The sequence below is a fragment of the Podarcis gaigeae genome (genome assembly GCF_964106915.1).
Source record: "Podarcis gaigeae genome assembly, chromosome: 4".
In the NCBI taxonomy this organism is placed as follows: domain Eukaryota; kingdom Metazoa; phylum Chordata; class Lepidosauria; order Squamata; family Lacertidae; genus Podarcis; species Podarcis gaigeae.
Window position 1 is genome coordinate 49,471,334 of NC_139677.1, and position 15,191 is coordinate 49,486,524.

Below are 15,191 nucleotides of genomic sequence, written 5' to 3' on the forward strand. Positions count from 1 at the left end.
AGAGCTTTTGATTTTTGTCGAAAGGGCTCTTGGCCTGAGCGGGGAAACAATTGGCCCGTGTTTCCTTTTGGTTAAGTTATGTTCCATGTTTGAACGAAGAGAGAATCAAGTAGGCCCCAATCCCTGCATGTTGCTCCAGCGAAGGCAAATCCAGCAGAGACTACTAATCCAGAATTAAGTTCCACTGAAATCAAAGGAAATGTCCTGATCCTACACAGGAAGTTCTGCAAGAGGACTGTAGCATTTTCAAACAAACAAAATGTTTATACTCTCATGCTAAGTGCTTCAGTTCAGCTCAGTGCTGCTCAAGGCTTTTAATGGGCCTCATGTTAAGTGGGTGTTTCCTGAGAGGAGCAATGGCTCCCCAAAACACCCTTTCTATTAGGGCAACTAGCTTGTGGAACCTTCTCTCCCCTGAAATAAAGCAGGAGCCAACTCATTTGAGCTTTTGGAGCCAGGGTGGCAAAATGCAAGTGGCCTTTTTCTCAAAGTTGTTTGGCTACCGACTACAAAAATGATCTTCCTTCAGTTAGCTTTAATGTGTTTTTCTTTTTCAATTTCCACTTTGATGTTATTTGTGCTAGGCAAAAAGACGTGGAACACAACTTTAGTTGAGGCGAGGTTACCAAGCACTTAGCACTTCAAATACTATAAATGCTATAAGCACTATATAAGTGACAATAAAATCAAGACGTAAGCTGTAAGAGGTCAGCTGGATACCTTTTTTGTTTATAGCTTTTCTTCATTATTTTTACAGATATCAAAACAGATACTCTAAAACAAATAAAGCTTACCAAAAGATGGGAATGGCTACAATACAAACAAAATTAACAGTAAAACAAGGCTGGCTTGGCCACATGGTTGCTACAGTTCTTTATTTTGGGGCAATGGTAATGTTCAAAGTTGAAAGACTGAAGAAGAAAGTACAGCATAGGAGGCTGTAGTATATGATATACCGGTATTGTTGCTTTAAGGCTTGTTATACTACTCCCAAAGAGGGCCTGCTTCTTGTAGCTGAGGAGGGAATGTTTAGAGCTGGCAGGGAACTTATAGCAGCCCCCACTTTGTGTGTTTGCTGAAGAAAATGAAGAATGTTGCCCTAAAAAACCATGATATTCAATATTTGAGAGCCACCATACCACATGGCAGAGACTTCATTGGGATCCTAGCAGGGGCAGCTCATGCATGAGGTCAGGTGAAGCCATTTCAGGCAGGGGATCCAACCCCTGCTGCTGCATCGCTGCCAGCCCTGCTGGGGCTTCCTGCACTGACAAGGCATCATTGTCCTTGACCCGACATCCACTGCATCATCACCACTGCCGCTGTGTCATGGGGGCAGTCACAGGTGAAGATACAGTTGTGTTGACAGGGTGGCAGCAGTGTGGGGGCAGGGAGGGGACTGGGTGAGAACCTAGATCTGTGGGGTGGGTGACATTGACATCAGGGCATGGGCAAAATGCCTTGGGTCAGCCCTGGCTTCTAGAACTGGTGCAAGAGTGCATTGAAAGCAGAACAGCAAATAGGAAGTTGAGTCTGGGCCCTTTCACAAACATTGTTGAGGAAAAGTCTGGAAGTAGACCTGCTACACTGATATGTTTTGCAATTCTGCACAAGCCATACAACTTGGTAGCACTACAAAGCCACAGGACTGCTCAGAGGATGGGGCAATTGCCCCATGCATGCAGAAAGCTAGGGGCCCCCTGCTTCGGGTCCTGTGCATAACATTGGCCGTCAATGGTAAGTCAATGCACCTAATATTTCAAGGCAAGGTGCTACCAGAGAGTAATTTTCTGTGGCAGTTGCCACAGGAAAGCTGTAGGAGTGTTGTGAGGCCAGGCCTTAAGGGAATAATCCTTCCTGAGTAGTGGAGAAGGCAAACAGCAGCCCAGAACCAGAAGACATGTGAGACTGAGCCCCAGAAAGCAGAAAAAATCTCTGCCACAAGGAGATTGGAATTTGGAGGAGGTACTCAGGCAGGAGAAGTATAACCTAATCCCTATTCCCTTAATCCCATGTAATAAAAAAAAAAATGAAGCACACCTGTCATTCTGCTTGATCCCAGGGCAAGGAAGATCTGCAGGTGAGAATTTGCAGCTTGTGCGTGCAGTAATTTTTGTATGTAGACTCCCACATTTGTGCACACATGCATGGGTCCTTGCAGGGGGCATCAGCAGGGATCCCAACATCACACCAGTACCGGGCCCCATAAACCCTCTGGGTGGCCTTGTAAAGCTGACCATGGCTGTGGGGGGGGGGCGGTTTGGACATTGAAGGCACTCCACACCCAGGCTGCTATTTATCCCAGGGCCAGTCCCAGTCCTGCTTCTGAAAACCTACTTGTTCACTCAGACCTTTGCTGGTCATTGATTCCAGTACTATTGAGATTTGTCCGTCTTCTGTAGTTGTTACTGCTTTTACTATATGTGTTGGCTTTTAATGTGCCATTTTATTATTATGTACTGCAAACCTCCCTCGGATTTTTTAATGAAGGGCAATGTAAAAATACTTGCTCAAATAAACAAGGATACAAATCCTAGCATATGTTGTACCTGCAAAGTAAATCACACAGATAGGGCTTGAACCTCTTGTTCTTGTGAATCTTGTTGCCTTCCATATGTTTAGAATTGTGGCTGTTGGAGTTCTTTCTTAGCTGTGGATGAGATTGTTAGCTTCTCTGAGAGACCACTGGAGTCCACTGGTTTTAGAAGCCTTGATTGTCAAGCAACTTGCCTGCACTGGAATGTACCATCTGTTGGACTGCTTCCTTATCCTAGGCACATTTATTGGATCATATTGGATCCCATTTGACACATGAGATCATAGCATTGTGGAGTAGGAAGGGACCACGGGGATCATCAAGTCTAACCCCCTGCAATGCGGGAATCTTTTGCCCAATGTGGGACTTGAACCCACGACTGTGAAATTAGCTCCCTATGGGTCAGTTTTAATTCTTGCTATTTCTTCCTGGTGAGGCTGCATTGTCATCAGTGGGGGAAAATACGCGTCAGGACTTCAGTGAGAGACAGAAAATAAATATGCTTTATTAAATAAGTAGATTTGGTGGGAGATTGCTGCACCCAATTTTATAGTATCCTGTGAAATTCCCTCAAAACATAATTTGTTCAAAACTGATATGAGTCAATAAAAAAGACTGAGCTGATTCACCAAGGCTGCTTCTGCATGGCCTGGGCAAATGCTTCTTCCATCATCCTCTCTCATTTCCCTCTATGCATCCCAAGTGTCAAGGACTGTGTCAAGTGAAGAAGAGCACAGTGGCCTTGCGGAGCTTGCAAATTGCCAGCATTTACTGCCGGGATATGACATGGTTGTGGCCTGGAATCAGAAAGGAAAGATGGCAGGGCTAATTGTCTGGGATGATTAGGTGGGAGGATGTTGCAGAGCATGAAAAGGCACGTGGGAAGGGATTTAGTGATAGGGAGCTGGGAGCTGCAGGAATAGATGGTGAAGAGACCAGGGAGAGAAAACTGAGAAAGGGCATGTGAGATAGAAAAAGAGCTCTGAAAGAGGTGCTGGATGGTGAGGTGTTTCAGCTGGCTGGAGAGCTTTGATGGGTGTAGGTAGAATGTTTTGACCCAGGTGTAAAGGATCAACCCCTACCACAAACCTGTATCTCTCTCCTACAGTCTGAAAGATACAATCTACAAAAGCTGTGTAGTATAATTATTCTGACTGTGCCTTCTATCAGCTTAGGCTGGTGGCCCACCTATGCCCCTATCTGGCCAGGGACAGCCTAGCTACTATTGTCTATGCTCTGGTAACCTCTAGATTAGATTACTTCAATGTGTTATATGGTTCAGAAACTTCAGCTGGTGCAGAATTTGCCAGCTAACCAAATTGCTCACAAGGGCAAGACAGTTTAAACATATTACACCAATTCTAACCTGACTGCACTGGCTGCCAATTTGCTTCTAGGCCCAATTAAAAGTGCTGGTTCTGACCCATAAAACCTTACAATAGTTCAGGATCACAAAACCTCAAGGACCACAGTCTCCTCATATGAACCAACCCAGACCCGGCCTGCAATGATAATCTGAGGCCCTTCTTTGTGTGTCTCCTCCATGAGAGCTTCGGAGAGTGGCAGCACTAGAATGGGCCTTTTTCTTCCTTCATTATACAGTGGTACCTCAGGTTACAGACGCTTCAGGTTACAGACGCTTCAGGTTACAGACTCCGCTAATCCAGAAATAGTACTTCGGGTTAAGAACTTTGCTTCAGGATGAGAACAGAAATCATGTTTCTGTTCTCGGCGGTGCAGTGGCAGCGGGAGGCCCCATTAGCTAAGAACAGGTGTTAAGAACAGGTGAAGAACAGATCAGGTTAAGAACAGTTTCAGGTTAAGAACAGTTAAGAACGGACCTCCAGAATGAATTAAGTTCTTAACCCGAGGTACCACTGTACACCTTTAGGCACCAGGCATAAACATTCTTCTTCAACCAGGCCTTTTGCTGATTAAGATCCTATATTTTTTAAATGTGTTTGTGGGATGGGGGAGTTACTGGTTTGCTTTGTTCTTGTTTTTGTTATGTATTTTGTGTTTTTATCTTGTATCTTTATGCTGTGAACCACCCTGAGATCTTCAGATGAAGGACAGCAGACTGACTGACTTGACTGTATAAATAAATAAAATGGTATTTGTAGGAAGCTTCCTTATAATGAATTGTTCTACACTCACTGGCAACAGCGTTCCAGGGTTTCATTCCCTGACCTTTGTAGGCATGGCTGGATTAAGGTGGTACAGTCCCCAAAATAGGGACCCCTTCCCCCAAACTGAATGTGTGAAATAAGGTACTGCAAAAAAGTATTGTGGTATCCTAAACACTAACATGCTTATAATGTTGTAAGTTTTACAACAACAACAAAATTACAACACCTCACCACATGCCATTTAACAACGCAGCCAGCTGAAAACAGGTTTTTTTGCCAACCTTGATGACAATAATAATTAGATATCATTACAATGTATTACCTGTCTTTTACCCAAAGCTCTCAGGACAGGTTACAACAACTTAAACAACTTATGGTTCTTTAAAGCAACTTACAAAAAGAAGGTGGGTCTGGAAAACATACATATGAAATGTCAGAAGCCATGGTAAAAAAACAAACCTGCATCTTCAGCATTTGCTGAAAGCTGCATGATGAAGCTGAAAAGAGAATTCCACAATTTAGGGGCTGCCACAGAGAATGCCCTTTCCCAAGCTGCTGCCACCACCACTAGGAGAAAATACAAAAATAAAGTACTCTAACCATGTTCACTTAACACAGTATCACTGTTTTTGCACACTTCCTGCCTTGGGTAGCCTAACCTACCTCACATGGCCATTGCTGTGATATAGAAGGATGAATAAAATGGCTGAAAAATGAACGTTAGTAGACACCAGATGTTGGTTCCTTTAACCAGACTTATGCATCTCTATTCTATAAACAGTCATGTTTTCTTGTGCACCCCCCCAAAAAAAAATTGGCGCCAACCAATCTTAATCTGGCTTGATTATTGGATGTTTTAGATCCCTTCAGTTTTGGGCCTTAGATTTCAACTGATAGTGAATCACAACCTAACTGACAGGGGCTTCTGTTTTGACCAGAGCAGCAGCACTGCATGAAGGTTCTTTGGCCCCCCTACACTGTTTTCCTGATCTAAACTGCATCCTCACCAAGTACTATTAATACCACTCGGGGGGGGGGAGGCACTATATAATGCCTACTGTTTTTTCTCAGTGATGCTAACAGGAACATCTAGCAGTAATTATGGTTGGCTGGCAGGTATGGCTTAAAATTCAGGTAATACTATGGGTAAAGAATTTGGCTCTTCATCTCATTTGATACCCTGCATAACTATTTGAAGCCATATCCCCCTTTGGTACTCAATTGCACAAGGCCTTCTTGAGCTACCAGAGTCTCATATTTTCTGTACTTCCTTTTGTTATTCAAATGACAATATTCTACTACTCATGTATTCAAAACCTGTCTTCTCTCCCATCTTTGTCGTGTCCATGTATATCCTTCTGGGCATCTGTCTCATCTCTGGACATCTGTAATAGAACACTATATGCAGCAGGGGAAGCATAGCTGTGTCTGCAATCCATAATCAAGACTACTCTTAAATTTTTAAACCTACAGAACTGCTTTGAAGTAAGTAGTTCTTTTACAATCTGGTGTCCCATCATAAACACATTCATTTAGAAATAGATGAATGGAACTTACTTCCACTGAAAGAGCCACAGTTCAGAGAAAGTTCAGCTTGTTTTTAAGACCTTTGAAATCATGCAAATTAAGTGCATTGTTAAACCCTTGTGCTCTGATAATTTCAACAACACTGGTTTATGGATTTTACCCATTTCAGTTGGACCCCCTACATGTAGCACTTTCACCCATGGCAGAAGAGGACAGCCTGCAGCCCCCAAGTGCCAACTAATTTCATGAGGGTGCCAAGGAAGGGGAAAGGGAAGGAAGAGAGAGGGCAGCACAGAGAGAGGTGGGTGGTAGAAAAGGTGAGAAGGGGGTGCCTCTTCCACTTTGGTTCTGACTTTGGCCCTGCCCATCACTGGCTGCAGCCTCACCCACCTCAAGCAAGTGGCCTTCAACAGATTGCCCCAAGCCAATGTGGTCTTCAACAGAAAAGGGCTTTCCACCCCTGATGTATGGGATGCAAGCCCTTATTTACACATCAGCAGACCAGCATCCCTGAAGTTCAGTGGCACCAGATCAGCATTAGTAGAGGCCCATATCCCATGCTAGATTTAGTACAAATTAGTTTCAAATTAGATTACAATTTCCCCTTCTGGTTGTTACAGTTATGGAAATGTCTGCCCAGCCACAAAAGTTCATTGGTACTCATTTAGGGACTTGGCTTGTATGTGGTAGGAATCTATTGAGTTTCACAAACAAATGTTCAGCAAGAATAAAACAACAACTTGGCAAACGGAAAACACTAATGCCAATAAAGCAGAAAGCTGCAGAGTACCTTTTTCAGATTATAACAGATGCAGGATCATATTTATTTTTTAAAATAACATTTATTGATTTTCTGCATACATCAATAAAAATGTAACTTTTACAGAAAAGAAATTTAAATATACTACGTGGAATGGTGATCTCACTAGACACACTGTGAACCACTGACAACTGGACATTTAATACAGATGGATATTGTATTGAAGATTTTTTTGATAGGTCATCATTTTCTAAACATTTTTAAGCCAGTTGCTTTTGTTGTTCTTGTTCTTTCCTTCTCAAGAGTTTAGCCAAAGGCATTCTGGCAGCTGCCAGTATACATAACTGGAGTTCTTAGATGCTCACTGGTAACACCATTGTTTCATAATGATGAAGACAGAGTAAAGGATCTATGAAAGGTCATATTGCTGCCTTAAGTTTAGTTCTGAAGTGTTTCAAAGTTTCCTTCTAACCCACAAGCATCCTAAGTAGTTAGTGAACTGCCTGTCTAAATGCATTCTCATTGACATGGAGCTTTTGATAATTAAAACAAAATGTATTCATAATGTAGACGTTCATTTTAGACAGATCTACAAACATATAAATGTGATATATTTTTGCTTAGGCCAGTCCACAGTTGCAGAAATCAGTGCAATTAAGTCAGCAAAAGTGTGAGCACAGTTGGTCCAACAGTTTGAGGAATGCATAGTAATTCATCTCTCAAATGCCAGTGCTTTTTCTATATTTGTTTTTCAAGTAGAGGTTGTACGGAGGAGTCAATTGTAGGCAAGAAAATGAGGGCTTCAAAGAATCTGAAGAGGTCTAAGAAATGACATGCAAACTCAGCAAAGGAGGTGTCTACATTCCATCAAAGTGAGCAGAGGGTCTCAGAACCCTATTAAAGAGGAATGGCTTAGGCCCAGTTCTCATTGAGGTGCTGAACCTGTGTCGGAGCTGCATCTCTTGAGGTCTGGTGGGGGCCCACATTAAATAACAGGAGGTCATCTGACCCAACCCCTGCTCAAAGCAGATATCATGCAACAAGATTACCAAGTGGAGGCTGGCTTGGCCAGTTATGAAGAGGGCAGTGCCCACCAACCTCAGTCTGCTCTCAGCCAGTTCCTACCTGCCAGCCTTCTGGTGTATAACTAGCCCAGGGGATGACTCTGGCTGTCAGCTTCCTCCTCCTTAGTCTCAGTTTTACCCTTGTAGATCTCAGAAAGAGGGTGGGGGCAAGCCAAGAAATAGTCGGCCCCATCCATGCATCCATCTTTGCTTTTGGGAGTTATTGGCTCTGGCTCCACCTACTGATGGCCTCCTTGCCTTCCACCCTACTGATGGGCACCAGGCCACCATTGATACTTCCTTGCAGAGTCCACTCCACATAGAAAAATGGAGTCAGAGATCAGGGTTCTCACCTAGCCATTTTCCTTTACATGCAGGAGCTGGGAACTCTCCGCTCACCCTAAAATGCCGGGAGCATTCAATCTCTTAAGCCCTACCAGGATTCTGCAGGGCCCAGGCCTGTGGCCCTCCAGATGTTAATGGAAAGGACTCTAACACCCATCCACCCCAGCCAGCATGGTCAGTAGTCAATAGGAGTTGTAGTCCAGCAACTTCTGAGAAGACCACAGGTTTCCCACTCCTGGTTTACCACTAGAGAGAGAGAAGTAGGCCTTGGAAGTAGGGAAGCGAAACATTCCCTACAGAGCTTCAAATCCTTCTATTCATCGAGGGTGTGGCTGGCAAACTGCAGAGCGCGGCTACCCACATTGGCCCACTGGTCTCTCTCTCGCACGTCCGGATAGCCGCTACTCCAAGATGCCTGGAGAAGTTTCCAGGGCTGGGGAAGCGTCGGGACAAGGGACCGGTCTGTTCTGCTTTTCCGACAGGCAGCTCACAAAGCCTGTCGCCCTGCCCCCCTTCCCATCAATTTCCTAATTAGCGACGCCTTTCTGTGTAGCAAGCCGTTTCATATTAATGTGGCATTATGCCTTGCTGGAGCAAGAGGCCGGAGAGGCCGCTCCAGCGGCGGGTAAGGCTCCGGGCACGCTTCCTGAGCAGGCGTTCCTCGGGAGCTCAGCGCGCAGGCGCGACGCGGAGGAAGCAGGCAAGGCGAGCAAAAGAAGAATTCTGCAGCAGCTCGGCAGCTGCCACCCGCGAGGCTGGGGCCGCAGCCCCGGGAGCCTCTTTCCCCTTTCCGCGCGCAGCCATTCACCTTAGATCACTGGGCTGCAGTAAATCCACCCATTCCCCGTGGTCTTCCCGGTGCAGTCGGGCGCCCCAGCGCGCACGGATGCGTGCGCCTGTATGGACATGTAAATAAATAAATCCTCCCCTCTGCTTGCTCGAAAGCCCCGATTTGCATCGCGATTGGTAGCGAGTCAACTTTTGCTGCAAATCCGCTCGCGCTCCCGAGTTTTGCGGTCTGTTTTCTTGGCTCGGCAGCCAAAGGCTGCCAAACATACGGCGCTCTGCTTTTGCATTAAAATTTCAGCGTGTAGGCAACTATTTACATTCTCGGCTTTACGGACGCCTGTGTATATAAAAACCATCGAACATGCTGTCCGTGGGTGCATTTGTGAAAAAGCAGGGATCGATCTGCTGTTATTGCAGAGAGGGCTCACGTCATGGACACACACACACACACACACACACCACACCTCCCCCCCCCCCATCTATTGTTTCATAAAGGTCTCTTTCTAATGCCTCTTGGATTTAGAACGCGAGGCTGTGTTTTGTTCGGGGCTTTTCCCGTGGTTGTGTTTTTTAACTGGTTCGTAGCTGTTGCTGTTTCCCCTGCCCTGGCCTATCAAATGATTTCCTGCCACACAGCGCTGTCGCCTTCCGTCTTGCAGCCCGATCGACGACCCGGCTCGGTGGAGCACGCTTGCATGTCTAAACCAATGCAAAGCACGATTTCCGTATGGCCGGTGGGGTTTCCTTGCGAGAAAAGGTGGCCCTGGGATCAGGAGGAGGAGGGAAATAAACGGAGCCAAGTCCACAAACAAACAAAATCTTCCTCTTCGGTTCCCCTAAAATAGGGTTGATTCGGTTTGGTGGTCTTTCAGATAAGAAGAGGAAGCGTATGTCAGCAACAAGGATGAAAGGAGATCCTGGGAGGTGTTCTTCCTTGCGAAAGGTAAAAGCAATACAAAGAGCAAACCAGTTGCTGAAAGGAGCGGCGGCGGAGGAGAGAGACTCACCCTGTGAAATATTCCCTGAGCGGCAGCCTCAGCTAAACAACAGCCTCAACCAAGGCCGCCAAGGTCAAATCCAGCCGGTTAAGAAGGGGGGAGGGGCGGGAGGGATGCAAAGCTCACTCGCTCGCTGGGGAGGAAGGCATTGCTTCTTTAACGGTGCATGGTTCTGTTTAGGCGGAGAGCAAAACAGAACAACCTCTGCCCGGCGAAAGGCTTTTTCTCCTAACAAATTTAACAGCTGCTGCCTCTTTGGCTGGAAATCTTTCGTGCGCTCTGCTCGCCCGTGCAATTTGGGGCGCATGCTCAAGGCCACTTCATGCGGATTAGCTACCTTTTAAACACCCTGTTTTGCTGAAACAGGACGGCCAGAGAGTGGATCCTGCACTGCCCTGCACACGCATGCACACCCACCCTTAGGTGAATACTTAGTATTGAAGTGATGTTTTAAACCCATTAAGCTACATGCTTCGCGCTAACCTACAGCAGCGCTTCCTCCCTCCCGTTCAACCTTCCCCCGCCGTTGCTCAATCGTAGTCAGTAAACCCAGATGAGAATCTCCACTTTATTCGTAGGCTTTCCGTGGGGCGGAGGGTGGGGGAAGGAAATGACTGTTTTAACCCCTCTGGTTGTTAAAAGGAGATAAGGAGTAAGTAATCCACCTCCAGTGGTTTGCCTATATACATCATTGATGACGGGGAGCAGGAAACCAAGGTTGGTAGTCCCAGGCTGCTTAGCTGTAACTATAAACACAACACCCTTATAGTGACATCTGAAGTACATTTGTTGGAGGGGCCAGGCAGTGCTGAAAGAGTCAGTTGGCTTGTAAATTTGGCCAGAAGTCCACAAGCCAGTGAAGAGCCTTAAAAAAATGAAAGTATACCGGCAAGGAGTGGAGGAGAGACAACTTGGCTTCATTGCTAGCCTGCAGACATTTCCATTTATTTATTTCTTAAGCCATCCCCAGGGAATGCTCTGCTGCTGCAATTCAGTGGCACAAGAGTTAAGTCTTCAGACCTTTGCCTCAATGGAGAGAGCCAAAGGCCCAGACCTTTGACCTGCCCTGGGACTCTCAATTCCTTGGCCCTGAGCCCTTGGTCGAAGAACATGGGGCAGTGAGATGGCCCAAGTGACCTCCCCAACTTGAGACCATGGATGGGCTCCTTGCTTTTGAGATGAAGATGCTTAAACTACTAACTAAACCAGCTGCTTAGGAAATGCAAGACTCTCTTCTCCCACCCAGCCCATACTGGACAGCAGACCAGCTAGCCAAATGAAAAAAGCTGGTTGCAAACTGATTTGGTGCAGGAGACCTAAAGCTCAGTGGAAAGTTTCCTGAAATACCTAGAAAAGATTGGCCCAAATAGAAATTTCCTGATGATTTTGGAACGTACAGTCCCACTACCAACAAGCACACGCTCCGCCTCATGTGACTGATGCGCAACTGTTTCTTTTCGCATTTATATCCGTTTGAGTTTTAAATGGCGAGTTAGCATTCAGTAAAAAGTTAATAAAGTCTGCTGAAAGAAGGTGGCTATTTGTTGAGGACCCAGTCATATACCGAGTGTGTTCAGTATTTAAGAACATAATGAGAGCCTGCAGGATCAGGCCAATGGCCCATCTAGCTCAGCATCCTGTTCTCCTAGTGCCTGTGGGAACAGGACAGGAACACAAAAGCACTCTCTCTTCCTGTGGTTTCCAGCAACTGGTATTCAGAAGCATTACTGCCTGACAGGGAGGCTGGAGCACAGCCATGTTAGCTAGTAGCTATGGATAGCCTTCTCCTCCATGAATCTGTCCAAATTCGCAGTTCTGTTAACCTGAATGGTGTTCTAGCAACAGATTCAACTAGTCCGAAGTAAGTGGGCTGTGTATGTGCCTTTAACAGCTGTGAAAAATCCCTCCATCTCAACCCGCTTCTGCTCTTCCTTTCTCCCTGCCTGAGTGATCCGTGGTAAGCCCCAAGTGGCTGACGTTGCCATCAACAAACCACTAAACCAAGTGATGTTAACGATCTACAAGTGACTTGGGGCCACTTCTCCCCAGTCTTATTTACTAACTGCACAATGACATGGGCGACAAGCAGATTTTGAAGGTCTGGCCACTCCAGACCTTCCTTGGGAATAAGGCCCACGGAGCTTCAAGGGCTCAATCACCCCAGCCACTCCAAAGGGATGTGCTTCATATAGGGCTGTAACGGTGGTCGTCAGCGTCGCTCGCTCTGTTAGACACATTCCCATCAGACAGGCCGGTTTAAGTGATTTCAAGAGCCCTCTTTCCCCCGGCAGAGCCCATTGTCTGCACAGCGAGGCCTATTTCCGAGACAGTGGCTTGAAGAACTCGGCCTCTGATTCTGCAAAGCCTTCCCTTAGCCCCGTTGGGCTGCAGTTTCTTTGTCGCGCACTCTAAAGAATGGCTCTTCTCTTGCCAGGGTCCCACAGAAGGGAGCTGTATGGGCTGAATGTAAGCATTGTTCGTGACGCTTCTGTGTGGGAGAATACAACAACCTCTCTATTTTAAAGAGCCAAGAGGGGAGAAACGGCTGGTGCAAGGGGGCTTCTTCTTCGAAGCGTAGCTCTAGGAGCAGAGAGGGGGACGGGGATGGCGTGGGGGCGGGGCTGCTCTCCGCCTAATCAGCGGTCACAAAATAACAGGCTTCCTGCCCGCAGCAAAAGGCCAGTCGGGAATGCGAGGAGGGGTTGAGAGAATGCAGGCAAAGAGACCCTGAAAGCTTTAGTTAAGGAGACGCAGCATAAATGAAGCTGGGACTGTCATCTAGCAGCACCGGCTCCCAGAACAAATAAAGGCACACAGGAGGCTGTGGACCCAGGATATCCTGTGCTCAGAATATATGATCTACACACAGCGGGGAAAGAAGGAGGAAGACCACTTGTGTACCGTCTTCCTGCCCTTCCAGCTCTGTATCAGGGACTTTCTAACGTCGTATGAAGTCAAACACGTCAAGCACTTGCACTTGTAGTATCTGAATGCTTTTTATTATTATCCTCTTCATCACCATAACTTATTTATGTATCTATTTCAGTATCTCAAAAGAGGTACTTATCCTGAGATTTTCATATTATGAAAATATATTACCTTTTAATTAATTACTTGATGAAAAGGCATATAAAATTATTGAGCCAACTGACATTCCAAACTTTAACTCTCTACTTGCTTGCAGTATTTAACCTTTTCTCACCAAATCACTTGATTTCTTCCTCTTCCTCTCTTGCTCAGGTTGCAACACTGACTGTGTTTATTTGGAATTTCCTTCTGAGTTTTGCTTTTGTTTTAAGCCAAGCTTGGCCCTCCAGCTGTTTTGGGACTACAACTCCCATCATTCTTAACTAACAGGACCAGTAGTCAGGGATGGTGGGAATTGTAGTACCAAAACAGCTGGAGGGCCAAGTTTGGCCATGCCTGGTTTTAAGCCCTATCCAGTTAAGCCTGCCTGGAGTGTTTCAACCCAGCTGTGGTTTCAAGCAAATGCTGCTATTTTCATGGACATCACTTAAGAGATCCTCTAAAGTAGAGGTTTTCAACCTTTTTGAGTCCATGGCTCCCTTAACCAACTACCATATGTTCTTTCTGTGGCACCCCTGTGGGGCTCAGGAGCCCAGTTATGTCACCCCTTGCCTGCAGAGCTGGCAGCTTCTCACCCTTTTTCAAACACCCTCTCTTGTGCAGTGTTCGTTCCCTCAGCCTCCTCTCCCCTCTCCTTGGGAGTCTTCTGGTCTCTGACCTGCCCCCCCTGCCCAAAGAGAGGTGCCTCACACTGCCCCAAAGGGGCCTGGGACTTGTCAGTCCATTCTCAACAACAAGGGCTGGTGGACTGGCTGGCTGGGCTCCCTCACCCACTTGCTTGCTTACTCTGAGGCTGCAACAACTCCTGGCAACCAGCACCCCCTGGCCAGCCCCAGAGGCACAACTGGCCTGCACAATTTGCAGCCAGGGCTGCTGCAACAAGCAGCTATGCAAGAGATGCAAGAGGGCATCAGAGGAGGGAGGGAGGAAAGCGAGACAGAGGCCCGTGTTGCCCGCAGCATGCCTGGCCATCATTCAAGGCACCCCAGATTGCCATAGCACACTGGTTGAAAACCACTGCTCTAAAGCATGGGTAGGCAAACTAAGGCCCATGTGCCAGATCTGGCCCAATCACCTTCTCAATCCGGCCCGTGGACAGCCCGGGAATCAGCATGTTTTACATGAGTAGAATGTGTCCTTTTATTGAAAATGCATCTCTGGGTTATTTGTGGGGCCTGCCTGGTGTTTTTACATGAGTAGAATGTGTGCTTTTATTTAAAATGCATCTCTGGGTTATTTGAGGGGCATTTGGAATTCATTCATTTCCCCCCCAAAAATATAGTCCCCCCAAGGTCTGAGGGACAGTGGACTGGCCCCCTGCTGAAAAAGTTTGCTGACCCCTTCTCTAAAGGAACTGTGACTAGGTTCTGAGTGGAGACTGAATTAGCAGTTTGGGGATGGAGCAGCACACATGCTTCCAGTCACAGTCTTACCTTCTGAACCTTACAGGGTTGTCATATGTCCTCTTTTTCCAGGACACATACTCTTTTTCATGGGTATGCAGAATGAGAGCCATCATAGCGATCTATAATTAATGGTAGAAGTTGGCAAATGTGCCCTCTTTTTTCCTCTTCAAAATATGGCAACAGCATTGCTATTGTAAGGAAGAATTCCTACAAAGAGCATATGAAGTTCCTGGTCTGTAGCACTTCAGCCTGCATTTGAAAGATCTCATGGCTGAATGACTCTCCCCCACCCCAAATCTGTAGAAATGAAACTAGTTTATGATGGAAGTTAGGCTACAACTCATTTCTCTAATGTCTACTTTTCTGTGTCCAGGAGTTTTTGATACTGACGACCATTTAGTGAGGAGATTCCCTCGCTGCATTAATACAGACTGTAGGAAGAGTGTAATCACCTAACCTCACCTGCTACTTTGTGAACTACTAGACCTCCGGTCTCCTTAACTTCCATAGGCCTTAGATTTGCTACCTTCATTAGTTTTCAGACTAAGTG

The 15,191-nt window shown here is 46.3% G+C and overlaps 1 long non-coding RNA gene across 1 annotated transcript in view; it reads left to right on the plus strand.

Moving 5' to 3' along the window:
* Positions 1-13,301, plus strand: part of LOC310842546 — a 51,807-nt gene extending 38,506 nt beyond the window's left edge. The window contains exon 3 of the long non-coding RNA XR_014563189.1: positions 10,023-13,301. This is a non-coding gene — a long non-coding RNA (uncharacterized lncRNA). The remainder of the gene's footprint in view (positions 1-10,022) is intronic.
* The last annotated feature ends 1,890 nt before the right edge of the window (positions 13,302-15,191 follow it).